Genomic DNA, 17,176 nt, shown 5'->3' with positions numbered 1-17,176 from the left:
TAGTATGCTGTATTGCATTGGAGTTGCAATGTGATTGGGCAATAACGTCCTGTGCTTGTTTCGGAAACATAATTCGTTGCATGCACTGCAGAATTTTTTTAAGGCTAGTGATCCACAGTGACATGGTAGATGCAAATTTACAATTTGTAATGATCTCACAAATTCATATGATTTGGTGAATAAAAATATTAAACTTTTGTATTAATTAAATTGAGTACTAAAACTCCTTCCTAATTATGTACTGTAGAACATGTGATATTATTGTAATCATTTTGCTTTGCATATGTCGTGTTACTTTTAATGAGATCGTTGTTTTATTTTTGTTGAAAAATAATTGAACGTGCAATATGTTAGACTAGTGTTGATATTGCTATTCTTACACCATTTGTTGAAACATTAACAGTTTACACTTAATTTTTTCGTTTTATAAGAAACAAATCTTTTATTGTTCACATCTGATAAGGCGCTATGTGAAAGATTTAATAGTGCTTACATGTTAAACTGATGTTCCATCCCATTAGTGCCTAGCTTGGGAGGATCTCTTAGGTGATTGATATCTAATCACAAGGTTTTTATCACCTCCTTTATCTGTCAGCTTAAGTGGGATTCCATTGTGCTGTACATTTTGTATCATTAACATTGCCTTTGTGCAACATCAATACTGCCATAATGATTTAAAATAAGACTCTTGCTCAAACTAATTGTGAGAGTCACTTTTTTGTAGGTACCAATACATGTACACTGGAAACTAACAAATTGCAGGGGAGCTCGCAGATTTCTGGCAAAAGTCTTTTCAGCTACACTACATCCATTGTTTCAAATTAATATAGTTCAAAGGTCTCCAGGTTTCAATTTTGTGTTGTACTGAACATTTGAGAGACTATCTGTATTATTTAATTTATTTTACAGTATTCCACCTTTCTAACATAGCATTATTTTCTTGTGCCTTTGCCAACTACTGAATTTACACTTACTTTCTCAGTTGCTCATTTTTCTACAGCTAATTGTCTTATGGTAATTAATGCAGCTTCTGACTGTTCAGATTTTTAGATCACTCTGTCATTCCTAACTTGTTCTGTTCAACATGTCATGTTTGACCTGAAGTTCTGAGTAACTATCCAACTATTCTCTTCTGTCATTGTAAAGGCACTTTCCTCCAATGCTTTTTCTCTTTTTAAACAGTCAAATCCACCTCAGGATTTAAAGACCATGAATTTATAAGCAGCTTTTTATTTATTGGTCGACTGTCTGTTACGAAAACTTCATTCTGTGATATCTCTTGAAATGTGTTTCTGTATTTACCTTTTCATAGTTTTTTGTCATTCCATCTTTATTTTTCTCAACATTGTAGTCACATAAACATTCCATCACACACACACACACACACACACACACACACACACACACACAATTTTGTAATGATTTTTTTCCTTGTTCATAACCAATAGCTCTTAAGAAAAGAAAATTTAGTTTCTACTTTTTTGTCCTCTGTAGGTGGATTGTATTTATTAGCTGCTTAACCCATTTTTGTCTCATGGAAAGCTTTTATTCAAAATTGAAATAAATGCAGTAAACCCTTTTAATTTTCTTAAACTGTGTACTAGTTCTTTTTCTACATCCCCCAAAAAATGAAAATCAGCAGTAACATGATATTTCATACTGTAATGGAAGATGTATATACATGGTGGTGAGCCCAAAAAACAAACACAATTTGGAAAATTGGTGCTGGTGTGTTTCTGTGTTCACTTCAGTTTTGCTTTTACCAACTTTTTATTCATACCTGTGTGTGTTATTGGTGCCCATGAGCTTCTTTGAACACATCATTGGTACAAATTTGCATGGGCATGTTGGAAGGGCAATGTGTGAACATGGTGCCCTCTTCATTCAGGAAGTCATGATATTCTCCTCAACTGGTCATGCTGTTTGAAACTTGTCACCTTTTTTCTTTTTCTTCACTGGTGTAGGTGAACAATAGACAATTCTGATAATTGGCTACAGTAGTAATGGATGACCTGCGCATTGTCGGTAAAACATTTGTGTGAGTGTAAGGATCTGTGTTCATTCGTTTGAAGACTTCACTTGCAGTGTGGAGTACTCTGGGAACTTGACATAGTTTGTTTTAGGGCTTGAATATTTGCGTTCTTTCTTAGTGCACAGTGTTCTTATTCTCACTGTTCCTGTGTTAATTTCCTGCTCTACATTGAGTACACTGAAATTTCAAGTACACTGGTGTCCTTTCATGATTTTGTGTGCGGCGCTGATGGGGCCTGAGCTATTGCAGCCCATTCTTCTTTCCCTGGCTCATTTGCTTCACCCTGCCTTCTCTCCCTATTCTCACTCACTCCCCGTTGCCCCCTCCTTCCCCTCTCTTGGTGTTCTGATTTATATCAACCTGGCTATCCGCCTGATCCACTTGGTTCCCTGTATTACTTACCATTTTGTTCCTTCTGCCTGTTCTTTCATCCTTATAGACATTTAGGTCCTTCCTCGAGGTTTGACCTCCACTTCTAAATGTTCTGTTTTTAGTGTGAGCCTTTTGGGGAAGAACTCCCTCCCTAGCATCTACTGTGGATTCTTCTCCCCCCCCCCCCCTTCCTTCCCCTTTCCCTTCCCCACCGGCATATTTTAGTTACCCTCCATGACTGGGGCCTCCATGGCCCCCTTCTGATTTTTATCCACAAATTTTTGTCTCACCGGCTCTCCCAGGCTTGAGTTGGCATTTCACTCAATGCTCCTCAGATTCAGGAGAACGGTATCCCACAGGGTTCTGTGCTAAGTGTCCCACTCATAGCCATCAATGGGCTTGTAACCTCTGTTGGGCCTGTGGTTACCCCAATGTTGTACGTTGATGATTTTTGCATCTGGTGCAGCTCCCACTCAGTATCATTTGCTGAGTGCCAGAGGTGCCATTCGACAGGCCTGTGTGTGGGCCATCTCCCATTGTTTCCAGTTTCCTCCCTTCAAAATACGGGTTATGCATTTTTGTCATTGACCCATAGTATACCCCAATGTGGAACTTTATTTAGACGACCAGCTGCTTGATGTTGTAGCACAGTCCCGTTACTTGGACCTTATTTTTAATAAAAAGCTGACATGGCTGTCTGATATTTTCCACCTAAAGACTACATGCATGTGGAAACTTAAGGCTCTCCACCTCCTGGCCCACACATCTTGTGGTGCAGACTTTACTGTTCTCTGGTCTCATCCAGACTAGATTATGGTAGTCAGGTTTATGGCTTCACAGCTCCTTCCGCTCTTCAACTGTTCGACCCTGTTCACCATTGTTGGGTGTGTCTAGCCATTGGTGCCCTTCACCCTAGTCCTGTTGACAGTCTTCTCACAGAAACAGGGATTCTCCCTCTACCAATACGACAGAACCAACTCCTGGTTTCTTAATGCAATCACCATTCGCCGATTCCCTGACCATCACATGTACTCTGTCCTCTTTGCTAATGAGGGATGTCTCCCACCTAACCGCCAATGGGTGGGATTGCCGGTTGCCATGCACCTCACTTCCCTCTTGTCTGTATCTCCATCTCCATTCACTGGAATGCACCCCATGTATTTCCTCTCACACTCCTCCTTGGATGGTGCCTAGACTACGGATTAGGACCAGACTATTCCAGGGTCCTAAGCTTACTGTCGCTCCTGTGTTTTTCCGGTGTCTTATATGTGCCATCCATGCAGAGTTCCAGAGTGCCACCATCTTCTACAATGATAATTCTAAGACAGTCGATAAGGTGGGATAAGCTTTCATGTCTCCTACTGGTTTCTAACACCGTTTATTGCCAGAATCATGTACTGTGTTCACAGCAGAGCTTCTAGCCATTCACAGAGCCCTCCGTTTGGTTTCGCAGGCCTCTCTCCACACTGTTTTAATTTTTTCCAACTCAATGAGCGGACTGCAGGCTGTTGACTGCTGCTACTGTCATCACCCTTTGGTCTCTGTTATCCATGACCCTCCCTCTGTCCATGGCCGTGCCACCTACTCAGTTGTCGTTCTCTGGGTACCAAGTCATCTGGGTATCCCAGAAAATGAACTGGCTTACCATTTGGCTAGAGCAGCAGATACTTACCCCTGTTCCCTTTCATGATTCCAGGTGCGGATATGCAAATCTACGCCGAATCTCTCTTTGCCCATAATTGGTGTGCTACTGCTCATTGTAACAAACTCCGCAATCAAGGAGTCTACTGCAGTTTGGCTCTTCCTTCCACTGCTCTCGGAAGGAGTCTACTGTTTTATGTCATCTACGAATCGGTCATACCAGGCTCACGCACTGTGTACTCATGTGTAACCATTTACCTCCACAATGTGGTTGTGGAGCCAGACTGACAGTATCCCATATATTGGTGGAATGACCCTTTCTTTTGGCCCTTCATGCTAAGTATAGTTAGTCTTCCAGATCCCTTAATTTTAATATTGGCAGATGATTCATGGATGGCTAAACTGAGCCTCAGTTTCCTCTTTGAAAGTGATATTTTTATTTCCAGATACAAGGTTTTGCTTCACTCTTGGTGCAAGGGCAAGGAGATTGTGGTTGGGACCTTTCTCCATGTCTTTATAGTCTGGGACCCCACGACTACGCCTCCATGGAAAACCACTTCTTTTTTTTCTAGTTTTTAGATTTGGTTTCACCTTTTATGCCTTTTACTGTGTGTGTTTTAACTTCATTATTTTATAATTTGACTCCCCTGATGGGATCCATCCACTTTTAGTGGACCCTCTTTCTTCTTTGAGTAACTTCAGAATCACGGGACTGATGACCTCGCCATTTGGTCCCATAAACCCTCTCAATTAATCAATCTGTTTCACTGTCGTTACGTTTTTTTGTTGGTGTTTCTATTTTGTCACAAACTATTCACAAGTATCTCTTTGCCAATACCTTTCCTGCAGTTTGTTTGTATTGTTGTTCTACAAAGCTTATAATATTTACAGATAAACATAAACTTTGCATTGACTTATTTGTACTTTCATTCTCCTAAAATTTCTCAGCTTGTTGCTTTGGATTTGCAGGTAATAGCAGTTTCAAAAATAACTTTTAGTGGACTACTTTCCATTTCTTAGATTTTACTGGTGTGAAAGTAAATGTTTAAGATGCTTGGGATGGTGGCTGAATTAAATTTGATGCCACAAGCAGTAAAAGATACTTCATTGTAACATATACAGTGTTGCTTGGAAGGAACACTGGGTCATTCAGAATACGGTGATTCTAAATAAAACGGTTTTAGTCAGATAGTTATTCACAAAGTGAAGCATTTTAATAGTCAAGGCCTGAAGGAGTGGATTTCAATGACATTCAATCCTTCAGAATTGAGGTTTCGATTTCATTAAGTAGCTTGGTACATACATTATTTGGGACTGTTTCCATTTTGCGACTGATTTCTCCTTCCTTCTTGTTCAACTAAGTATGAGCTTTTTCTCTAATGCTTTTGACTCAAGTAAAGTGTTAAATGTGTATGATGGTGTAACAACCACCACTGCACTACAGGCTACAAATCCTGGATACTGTAGCTGTCTTTCGTCGTATTTATCTATGTGCCATGATACTGAGAAAGGTGTAAGTTCAGAAGCTGGGCTGCACTGGTCAACTCCCCGTTCATGTGACCATCTACTGCCTAACACCAACTCTACGTGGTGAACCTTCATGTGTTTGTTAAGCGGTTGTCATTAGTGATAATATTGCTTGTTTGTTATCCAGAATATTCATCTTGAATACTTTAAAATTATCATCAAAATATTTTATTCCACATAAACTTCGAACATAATTTTAAAATGACATTGCAGAATTCCAAACCAACTAGTTATGCAAGAGACATCGTCATCAAAAAGTCACAGCTTAACACTGTATGAAGTTTAAAGAAGATTCCTTGACATCAAATGCAAGTTCTTTTTGTTGTAGCATTTATCACATACACATGCATTGATTTTAAATTTTCCATACGTCCCCAATTACAAAAATCAAGTCTCTTACATTATTAAGCATACTGTCTATCCAAAGTCATACCATGGAGTAAAGGTTTCAGTGCACAGTAAATACTTTCCTGGAGTTCAAAGCTTGTCCTTTGGCCCAAACACTCTTTGTGACATCATGAGAACTTTTCTGATCATTACTTTGCAAAATTATATCATGAATGATTCAGCTACTTAGCAGGGTGGATTTTAGCTAAAGGCAGGTGTGAACCAATGAGAATGCCAGTGGGTGAGAAGCAAGCCATTCATTCTACAGTAATATCACTTCCAGGTTAAAAAGCAATTGTTCAACAAATTGTGGTAGTTGCCCTGATCTCAGAAAATGGTTATGACCGTAGACCCATGTAGAATAAAGAAGCTAGGTGCAATGAGACAGACACATGGCGCATTACTGGCAGTTAAGAATTTCTTCAGTGAACACTTTTTTTTTTAGGGAGTACCTGATTTCAAGACGGCAGAATTGCTGTAATGGCAGCTGGTCAGTAGCTGCAACTTTCAAAGCCAAGCATACAGTTACTCAAAGTGTTCCTAACAGTTTAACAGTGGCAGGTTAAGTAGGTGGATGTTAGCTGGAAGAGATTTGATCAGAGAAATACACTTTGCAACATTCATTCAAGTGAGAGCAAACTGTGTTAGAATCTATAGTGTTTGAATTTGGGTAACTTTCTAAGCTTGATATCTGCTAAACTTTATCAGATTTTCACCTTACTGGGAATGCTTAAGATACTGCAAAGCATCAGTTGTGACTTCTTAACCTTTACTGAAACTTTTTTGAAAATTTAAGTGCATGGGGAGTTTATCTGGGTTCAATGATGAGTAGTTTCTTCACTGCCAGTAGTACGATTTGTTTGCTTACAGAGATAATGTGCCCAGTAAAGGCCAGAAGCACATGGACATCATCACACGCATGATTTTGCATGGCTGAGAGAGAAACATATAATTAAAAGTGTATTATTTTCTTGCAGTATAACAATTCCAGCCTCTTCAACACAATAATCAATATTTTTTTATCCCTTGAAACCACACTCCTTTTTTGTTTTGTTTCTTTTGTAACTTTAAAATCATTGTCTCCCAAATGCTGCTACACTTTAATATGCAGAGAACGGCTCTGTCATTTTTTCATTATTCACTTTGGGAAACCAGCAAATTGTCAGGCAAAATCAATGTTATAGGAAGGCTTCTCAAGGACTCCAAAACCAACTCTTATTAAATTGAAATGCCAAAATATTTTATCAGCTGAAGAAATGTTCTGATGAAACAATAAAATTTAGGTAGAAGGTTTAAGTAACGTAGTGTGGAAAGAGCATTCTTTTCACATAACAGTTTGCAATGCCTGTTATTAATGAGAGAGCTTACAAGTTAAGGTACTCACCACAGAATGGAGAATTCGAGCAGCATTATCAATTCAGCATGTAGCCTACCCATTACCTGTACAAATGTAACCTTGATAGCTGCACTTCTGTAAAAATTGTTGAAATTTTGGTGTTGAAAGGCTATTGTCGGTAATGTAAGCTCCATCAATATTACACTTCAGACACTTTAATTGCTGAATGAACTAACGTTTATGGTCATCTCAAGTCTCATAAAGATGAATTAGACACACATAAATGGATTGCCACATACTGCAGTGATGTCTTGCCATATTACACTGAAGATCCAAAGAAACTGGTACACCTGCCTAACATCATGTAGGGCCTCAACAAGCTCACAGAAGTGCCACAACATGATGTGGCTTTGACTCAACTAATGTCTGAAGTTGTGCTGGAGGGAACTGACACCATGGATCCTGCAGGGCTGTCCATAAATCCGTAAGAGTACAAGAAATTAGAGATCTCTTCTGAACAGCATGTTGCAAGGCATCCCAGAAATGCTCAGAAATGTTTACTTTTGGGGAGTTTGGTGTCCAGCAGGAGTGTTTAAACTCAGAAATGTGTTCACGGAGCCACACTCTAGAAATTCTGGATGTGTGGGATATCGCATTGTCCTTCTGACATTGCCCAAGTCTTTGGAATGCACAATGGACATAATGGATGCAGGTGGTCAGACAGGATGCTTACATTCATGTCAGCTTTCAGATCCATATCTAGACGTATCAGGGGTCCCATATCAGTCCAGCTGCATACTTTCCACACCATTACAGAGCCTCCACCAACTTGAACAGTCCACTGCTGACATATTGGTTCCATGGGTTCATTAGGTGGTCTCCATAACTGTACATGTCCGTCCATTCGATACAGTTTCAAATGAGACTCACCCGCCCAGGCAACCTGTTTCCAATCATCAACAGTGCTATGTTGGTGTTGACAGGCCCAGGCGAGGCGCAAACCTTTGTGTCATGCAGTCATGAAAGGTACATGAGTGGTCTTTGGCTCCAAAAGCCCATATCAATGATGTTTCGTTGAATGGTTCATGTGCTGACACTTGTTGATGGCCCAGCATTGAAATCTGCAGCAATTTGCATAAGGGTTGCACTTCTGTTTCGTCAAACGATTTTCTTCAGACGTCATAGGTTCTTGCGGGATCTTTTTCAGGCAGCAGTGGTGATGGAGATTTGATGTTTTACCGGATTCCTGATATTCATGGTACACTCATGAAATGGTCATACAGGAAAACGCCAACTTCATGCTGTGTCCCATCACTAGTGCACCAACTATAAAACCATGTTCAAACTAACTTACATCTTGATAACCTGCCATTGTTGTAGCAGTAACTCATCTAACAAGTGTGCCAGACCACAGGAGTCTTATAGGTGTAGCTGACCGCAGTGCCATGTTTACATATTTTAGTATTTGAATATGCATGCCTTTACCAGTTTCTTTGGCACTTCAGTGTATTTAAGTGCAGTAATGTAATATAATGTACAATCACAACTGTTCATGTGTGGTAAAGAAATAATTAATATAGGTACTGAATTACACTCGTAAGACACTGCCTTTTATAACTGAGAGTGAAATCGGTATGAAGAAAATTTTCACAGTTTGCATTAATTATTCTTGAAGTTTTATGCTGTCTATGTTAATAATTACAAGTTCACTGCCAATCACACAGGTCAACGAAGGAAACTTATTCTTATGTTTTTAGGGTGGGAAATCCAAATATGATACTTAAAAAACTGTATTGCCCACCATTTCTTCACATTTTACAGTTACATTTATTAAATTAAGCGATTTTTTAAAGAATTTAGCAGCTGTTATATAGTTAAAATAATTTAAAAAGGAAGTGTAATGAATGTGGATGATGTTGGTAGCACTGGTGTAAAACATTTGCTGCCAACAAAAAGGTCGATTCTGTTTTTGTGTTAACAGATGGTGTTTTGTTTACTGTCAACCTAACCTCACTTTCCAGTTTCCTGTACATGTGCTTAGTACAATGTCTAATCATGGTTGTAAAAACTATTGACAGTTTTTGTTATCAGAATGAGATTTTCACTCTGCAGCGGAGTGTGCGCTGATATGAAACTTCCTGGCAGATTAAAACTGTGTGTCCGACCGAGACTCGAACTCGGGACCTTTGCCTTTCGCGGGCAAGTGCTCTACTAACTGAGCTACCGAAGCACGACTCACGCCCGGTACTCACAGCTTTACTTCTGCCAGTATCCGTCTCCTACCTTCCAAACTTTACAGAAGCTCTTCTGCAAACCTTGCAGAACTAGCACTCCTGAAAGAAAGGATACTGGGGAGACATAGCTTAGCGAGTCTCGGTCGGGCATACAGTTTTAATATGCCAGGAAGTTTCATATCAGCACACACTCCGCTGCAGAGTGAAAATCTCATTCTGGAAACATCCTCCAGGCTGTGGCTAAGCCATGTCTTCACAGTATCCTTTCTTTCAGGAGTGCTAGTTCTGGAAGGTTCGCAGAAGGGCTTCTGTAAAGTTTGGAAGGTAGGAGACGGATACTGGCAGAAGTAAAGCTATGAGTACCGGGCGTGAGTCGTGCTTCAGTAGCTCAGTTGGTAGAGCACTTGACGGCGAAAGGCAAAGGTCCCGAGTTCGAGTCTCGGTCGGGCACACAGTTTTAATCTGCCAGGAAGTTTCAGTTTTTGTTATATTTGTGGTGAACTTGTGATTGAAAAACACGAAAGAAACATTAGAGACTTTGTGAAAAAGGTTTACCTATTATACTTTGGATCTAAACTTGTTTATCAAGGTAAATCTTGGCTGCCGCATAAGGTATGTTATATGGTGTGTTGAAGATCTCAAAAATGGTCCAAAAAGGAGGAAAAAAGCCTTTAGATTTGCTGTTCCTATGATATGGAGAGAGCCAAGAAATCATTCCAATGATTGCTACTTTTGTAGTGTTTATATTACTGGTCATAATTCGAAAAATAAGAAGGTAATAAGCTACCCTAACCTTCCGTCCGTGATCTGACGAGCAGGGCATGGTGTACATTTGCCAGCTCCCGAACCACCAGATGATTTAAATTATATTCCAACAAAAGTATTTTCTGATATACAATCTGATTTAGATGAACCAAATGATGATGAGTTCCATTGTAATACAGAAAGTCTAGAGCGCAAATTGTGTACTCAGACCGAGCGTATCGATTTGGCTAGGGATCTGGGCTTAACGGAAGAAAAATCTGAATTTCTTGGCTCTAGATTAAAAGAAAAGAACTTATTGGCAGTTGAAACTAGCACATACATGTATAGAAAGAGAGCAGCAATTTTCCAAGTTTTTTCAACAAGGTTATTTAGTGTATTGCTCAGAGATTCCCGGTCTGATGAATGAGTTTGGTATTGAATACAAAAAGGAAGATTGCAGGCTGTTTACTGATTCATCCAAAACTAGTTTAAAGGCTGTTTTGTTACACAGTGGTAATATGTATGCATCTATATCTGTTAGACATGGTGTACATATGAAAGAAAGCTATGAAAACCTAGAAAAGTGCTAAATAAAACAGGTTATTCTGTTCATGGTTGGATGATATGTGGTGATCTAAAAGTAACATGAATGCTCCTTGAACAGCAAGGTGGCTTTGCCAAACTTCCATCTTTTGTGTGTGAATGGGACTGTAGGGCTAGGGATCGACACCAGTTCATAAAGAATTGGCCTTTGAGGGAGTCTTTAAAACCTGGTGAGAATAACATTCTGCACAGAAATCTTGTAGATTCAAAAACATACTTATACCAACTCTAAATATAAAGTTAGGCCTAATGAAATAGTGTGTCAATGGTTTGCCTAAAGATGGACCATGTTTTAAGTACTCCTGCCGAAAGTTTCCACACCTTTTGGAAGCTAAACAAAAGAAGGTGTCTTTGTTGGACCTGACATTAGAAAATTGATGTTGACTTTGAATCCATAATTACCTTAAATGAGAAAGGAGCTAGGGTATCAATCAAGCAAGTTGTTACAGAGTTCTTAGGACATGAAAAAGACCCAGAATATGTTTCTATTATAGCTACAATGTTAAAGAAGTTTAAAACTTTAGGATGTTTAATGAGACTGAAAGTTCACTTTTTGAACAGTCACCTTGACTATTGTCCGGACAATGTGGTATGGGAGATGTTAGTGAGGAGGAAGGAGAGCATTTTCAGCAGGACATTAAAGCGATGGAAAAAACGCTACCAAGGCCACTGGAGCACCCAACATGATGGAGGGGAGGGGGGGCGCTATTGTTGGTCACTTCACCGAGAAGTTCAGCAAGTGACTCATCATAGAAAAAGCTACGCAAGAAGCTTCAAAGAAAAAAAGAGAGAGAAAATACAAACCAACTCCAGCTGACAAGTGAAACCTCTATTGACTCATATCATTGTTTTAAGTAGCTTACTGTAAATACAAACTATGCTTATGTTGTAACAAAGCAATTCATTAATTTCCCCATTTATCGTATAGCATAGGAATTTTATACTATTTAGTAAAAATCATATTGCTCGAAAACTATGGGTGATACAAAATAAACTAAGGCTAGATTTGGATTCAGCTCTTAAAGATCAGCTATCAAATAAAAAAAAAGTTTTAAAAAAATTTCATTGGCTTGTGACATTATGTATTTAAGACAGTCACTCAATAAACTTCTGTGCACAAAATTTAGATAAAAGGTGATATATTTTCTGACTTGTATCTTATACTAACTCATCTGCATATTTTGTATGTCTCAACAGATTGAGCTTAAAATAGCTTTCAACATGTTCCTTTTATAAGTCTTCGATAATCTGAATTTGTCTGTTTTTATTTGCTGGATTTTCATAAATTGCAATTAGAGACTTACATTTCCGGGTAACTGAATAGTAGGTGGAGATTTGTTTTAACAAGGACTTTCAGTTCTAGCCAATAAGTTCTGTTGCATTATGCTGTTTAATTTACCTAAATATGGGAGTCATATTTATGGGTTTCCTTATCATTGTTCATATGTGTTTGTCAAAGAAGGGTTAATTGCAAAGTATCAGTAATTTCAGATTTCATTCTCATTATCGTTGTTCCTATGTGAAGTCGTATGAATGATGATAACAAAACCAAAAGTTAATGATATTTTGTAATTAACAAACTGAGTAACCCATTTACCTGATAATCAAAGGAATGTAACAGATAATAAAATTAAGCCAGATAAGTCTTGAGTCAATATTTGAAATTTTTGGGTGTAAATGCCATATAAATGGCAGTACTAAAGATATCGCAAAAATACTAATTTTTTAAATTTTTTATTATTTATTTATTTATTTATTTATTTGCCAAAACTGGCCATAAACCTGCAATACAAAGATACTCAAACTGGTCAAAACATTCAAGTACAGAATCACATAATATAGAAGAAAACCATATTTCATTATCAAACGTTTGTTGCTGAAGAAATTACGTATCAAAAGAAAACATATTAAAAAGTCTATTCAATCTTTCTTTATAATAAAAGGAAGGAATTTCCCATCTTCCAGTCACTTCGCTACTTGTTGGACACCAATACACTTTTCACTGTTGCACTTAGCTGAAGATGGGTCCATGACTTTTTCAGGTACAGATGGTCGTCCCATGTCCTCGAATTTCACCAGTGTCCTTGAATCCTTCATCACTGCACATGGAAAGTAAAACAAAACATCTTAATTTGGTATACAAATAATTTTTACAACTAAACTCGTAAACTATTTCATTTTAATTACATGTTCATTGCATAACATGATATACACACACATATTTCTTGAAGTATCACAGTTGTATACTACAACTAAATCCGAAATGATGGGAACTGTTTCATGCACTCCTGCACTTTAAGTTAAATCCCTATCTCACTTCATTGAACTCAAAAGAATTCAGTCAAATTTGCAAAATGATGGTTAGTATTCCTCATAACATCATTCTCATTAATGTCAAATCCGGTCAACATATTCAAATTTTGTCACCATATTCAAATTTTGTCACCATTTTGTTTAATTATTGTCACTTAATTAGCAAAACCTCAGTCCTTTTACTGATGCTCATTCTTATTGGAAACATAAATAGTAACAACAAGAAAATTGGATATGCAACAGGACATTTGTAGTACCTCATAAAAGTACAGTGTCTCTGTCTTATTCAATTTGTTTCTATCCACTGTCATTTATTGTATACAAAATTACTACCTGCTGCCTAAATCATAAAAGATGGCCCATTGCACATAAACCATATGTGTCTGTACACAGTTAGTATTTAGTGTGTCCTTGCTATTTCTGTAATTTACTTTCACTGTAATTAGTTAATTCGAAGAGCGCATTCACGATATTACCTTAGTGCAAAGTCAGGCTTCCTTACTATTTGTTCTGTATCCAATGTATTTCTCTTTACTTCTTGTAATGACTTCATCAGATGTACTTTCTCACAAATGCTGTAATTTCGTCTCATTTTTTATTAGTGGTTGAAAACCAACCTTCATCTATCACATTTTGCCAAATCAGTGCGAAACAAAACAGAATTTCTGTTTATTTGACTCTTGCCTTACACTAGTGCACTGACCATTTTGTGTCCAGTGAACACAAAAACGTTCAACACTAACAATTACTGCTTGTACATTTATGTGGAATGTTACCTTTTGCAAACTACTGAATCCAGCATTACATCTAAAAATTCTTTCCACCAGCACATCCTGTGGGCCCCTTGCAGGTCTGGGGGTTAGAATAGGCCTGAGGTATTCTTGCCTGTTGTACAAGGCAACTAAAAGGAGTCACACACATTTCAGCCTTTATGTGATGGTCCCTTGTAGGGTTTGACCTCCATTCTTCAAAATTTTCCCAAAGAGTGAGCCAATTGGGGAAGGGCGCCTTACAAGGTGCATCGTGCATTGAGATCCTTAGCCCACTTTCTCGTCGTCGCATTGCAGTCCTGCCCATTCTCCATCTCTTGCACGAGGACACCTTCCTGGGCGCATTTTCCACCAATATGCAGTGTCAATTTCTGCGTCAATGATGACTTGGTCTTCTTTGCACCTGATATCCAGCATGGTAGGCAGTCCATTGTCTTGGGGCAACCATGTACTCTGTTGGTTGTAGCCCCCTGACCACACAGGGATTGCTCTGCTGATGCCTGCACCATTAACTCCCCACGTATGCCAAGGGGTAGATGCCCATCTCCCTGGGGCATTGGGACTCCCGGCAATGGTCATCCTGCCAGGTGGCCTTTGGCAAAGGATGGCAGCGGATATTATTCGCTCTGGTACCTTGTATGTTCGAGAGCTGATGGGGAATCTTTCATGACAATGAAGCCTCAGTTTTTTGTTGTGCATTTAGAGGGCAAGGTCGGGGGGTGGAGGGCTTGTCCAGAATGAGATCTGTGTCAGTCTTGATCAAAACAGCATCCTCTGCCCAGTCATGGGAGTTACTCGATTGTGACAAGCTGGGGAATGTTCTGTAACTACCACACCCCATAACAGCTTAAATATGGTCCAGAGTATCGTATTTCACAGAGACCTGCTTTTTCAGTCTGACGATGAGCTTCACGCCAGTTTAGAGAGGCGAGATGTACATTTCATCTGGCGTGTCCACTGCCATCCAAAGGATAATCAGGTTGTCACCAGTGCCTTCATCTTGGCCCTTGATGGTGATATATTGCCCGAGAAGGTCAAGGTGATGGTCTACCGGTGTAATGTAAAGCCCTATATCCCTCCCCCGATGTGGTGCTTTAAGTGCTGGAAGTTTGGTCATATGTCTTCCTGCTGTACTTCCAATGTCACATGCTGATGCCAAGATTGCGGACACCCATCACCCATCACATCCCAATACTCCATGTGCCCCACCTCCCGTCTGTGTCAACTGCAGAGGGCACCATTTGCCTTGCTTGCCTGACTGCAGGATTCTCCAAAAAGAAAGGAAATCATGGAGTACAAGACCCTGGACTGAGGCTAAGAGAAAATTTGAATGCCTGCATCCTGTGGGTGTGACATCGACTTACTCCACCGCTACAACAGTTCTGGCACCATCAGATCCGCCAACCCTGGTCACCTCTCAGCACCGGAAAACTACACCTGCCCCTTGGTGGGGGGCATTTCCCTCCTTGTTGCTCCTGCACCACCTACTTTGGGAGCAACATCCCCCTCCTCCCCCAACCAATGGGGATGTCCATCCCCACTTCTAAGACAGAGAAGTGTAAGTCTTATTCAGCTTCTCTCGATAGGAAGGGGTCCCTTGGGTCACTCCCTTCCCAGGTTTCTTCTAGTGGGAAAGACTACACCCGTCAGCTGGTCGTAGGGCTTCATGGTCATTCTCAGTCCCGGAGACTGAGATAGTGAAGTCCTCCCAGCCAGGGAAACCCAAGGAGCAGCGAGAGAAATCCAAAAAGAAAGGCCCTAAGACCAAGGAAATTGTGGTGGCACCCACACGACTGCTACCTACAAGCTGTGTGGCTGATGATGTGGTGGAGATTTTGGCATCCGCTCATTGAATGTTCCATGCCTTCCCAGTCTCATGTTGTCATACTCCAGTGAAACGGCAGCAGTTTTTTCCACCGCCTGGCTGAGCTACGGCAACTGTTAAGCTTTACACCGCCTATCTGCATTGCTGGAAACCTGGTTCCCAGCAATGCGGACCCCTGCCCTCCGCAGCTATAAGGGATATTACAGAAACTGTAGTGACGATAATCAAGTGGCAGGTGGAGTTTGCGTTTATGTCCTAAACTCGGTCTGTAGTGAACATGTGCCCCTTCAAACCCCTCTTGAAACTGTGGCTGTCAGAATAAGGATGACGTAGGAAATATGAGGCGTGTTTTTTAAGTAAGTACCATTTTGAAATTAAAAAAAAAGACGCTCTAAGATATCTCAATAATTTTATTGTTACATGAAAGCCTGTACCTTAATCTGTGCACTGACGCCATTACAGTCTGATTCTTCCTTGTTTACATTGTGTACCGAGTGTTTACGATGCCTCCAATAATTGTGAGTCCCACCGACTGTGAAGTATGGGCTGTTATAAGATTTCTTAGTGCTAAAGGCCTAAAAGTGATCGATATTCATCATGAGATCTGTGCAGTCTACAGAGAAAACATTATGAGTGATGGAATGGTAAGAAATTGGGTGAGAGCATTTAAAGATGGCCGCACACATGTGAATGATGAACAACGGAGTGGGCGTCCTTCGGTCGTTAATGAAAGTTTGGTGTAGGAAGTGGACAATAAGGTGAGAGAAAACAGACACTATACGATTTCCTCTTTGTGGGATGACTTTCCCAATGTTTCTTGTAGTGTTTTGTATGGCATTGTGAGCGAGCACTTGAATTACCGAAAATTGTGCGCACATTGGATACTGAAAATGTTGATGGATGTGCACAAAACCAAACGTTTAGACAGAGCATTGACTTTCCTTGGGTGATAACACAATGACGGTGCTGATTTATAAGCCAAATTGTTGCAGGTGATGAAACATGGATGGCCTACGTCACACCAGAATCAAAGCAACAGTCCCAAGGGCATCGTTTTACTGCAAGACAATGCCCGTCCGCATGTGGCGAAGCAGACCAAAGATCTCATCACATCTTTTCGATGGGAAACTCTAGATCATCCTCCGTACAGCCCCGATCTTGTGCCAAGTGACTACCATCTGTTCCTGCACGTGAAGAAACATCTGGGCGGTCAACGTCTTCAAGACGATGACGAAGTCAAAACAGTGGTGATGCAGTGGTTAACAAGTCAGGCAGCAGACTTCTATGAGGAGGGTATTCAAAAACTGGTACAAGATTGTGACAAGTGCCTCAAAATTGACGGAAATTATGTAGAAAAGTAGATTAAGATACAGGCTTTCATGTAAAAATAAA

The sequence above is a fragment of the Schistocerca gregaria genome, chromosome 1, assembly GCF_023897955.1.
Source record: "Schistocerca gregaria isolate iqSchGreg1 chromosome 1, iqSchGreg1.2, whole genome shotgun sequence".
NCBI classification, from domain to species: domain Eukaryota; kingdom Metazoa; phylum Arthropoda; class Insecta; order Orthoptera; family Acrididae; genus Schistocerca; species Schistocerca gregaria.
The sequence above is the reverse complement of the archived record's forward strand: the minus strand, read 5'-3'. Positions refer to the sequence as shown.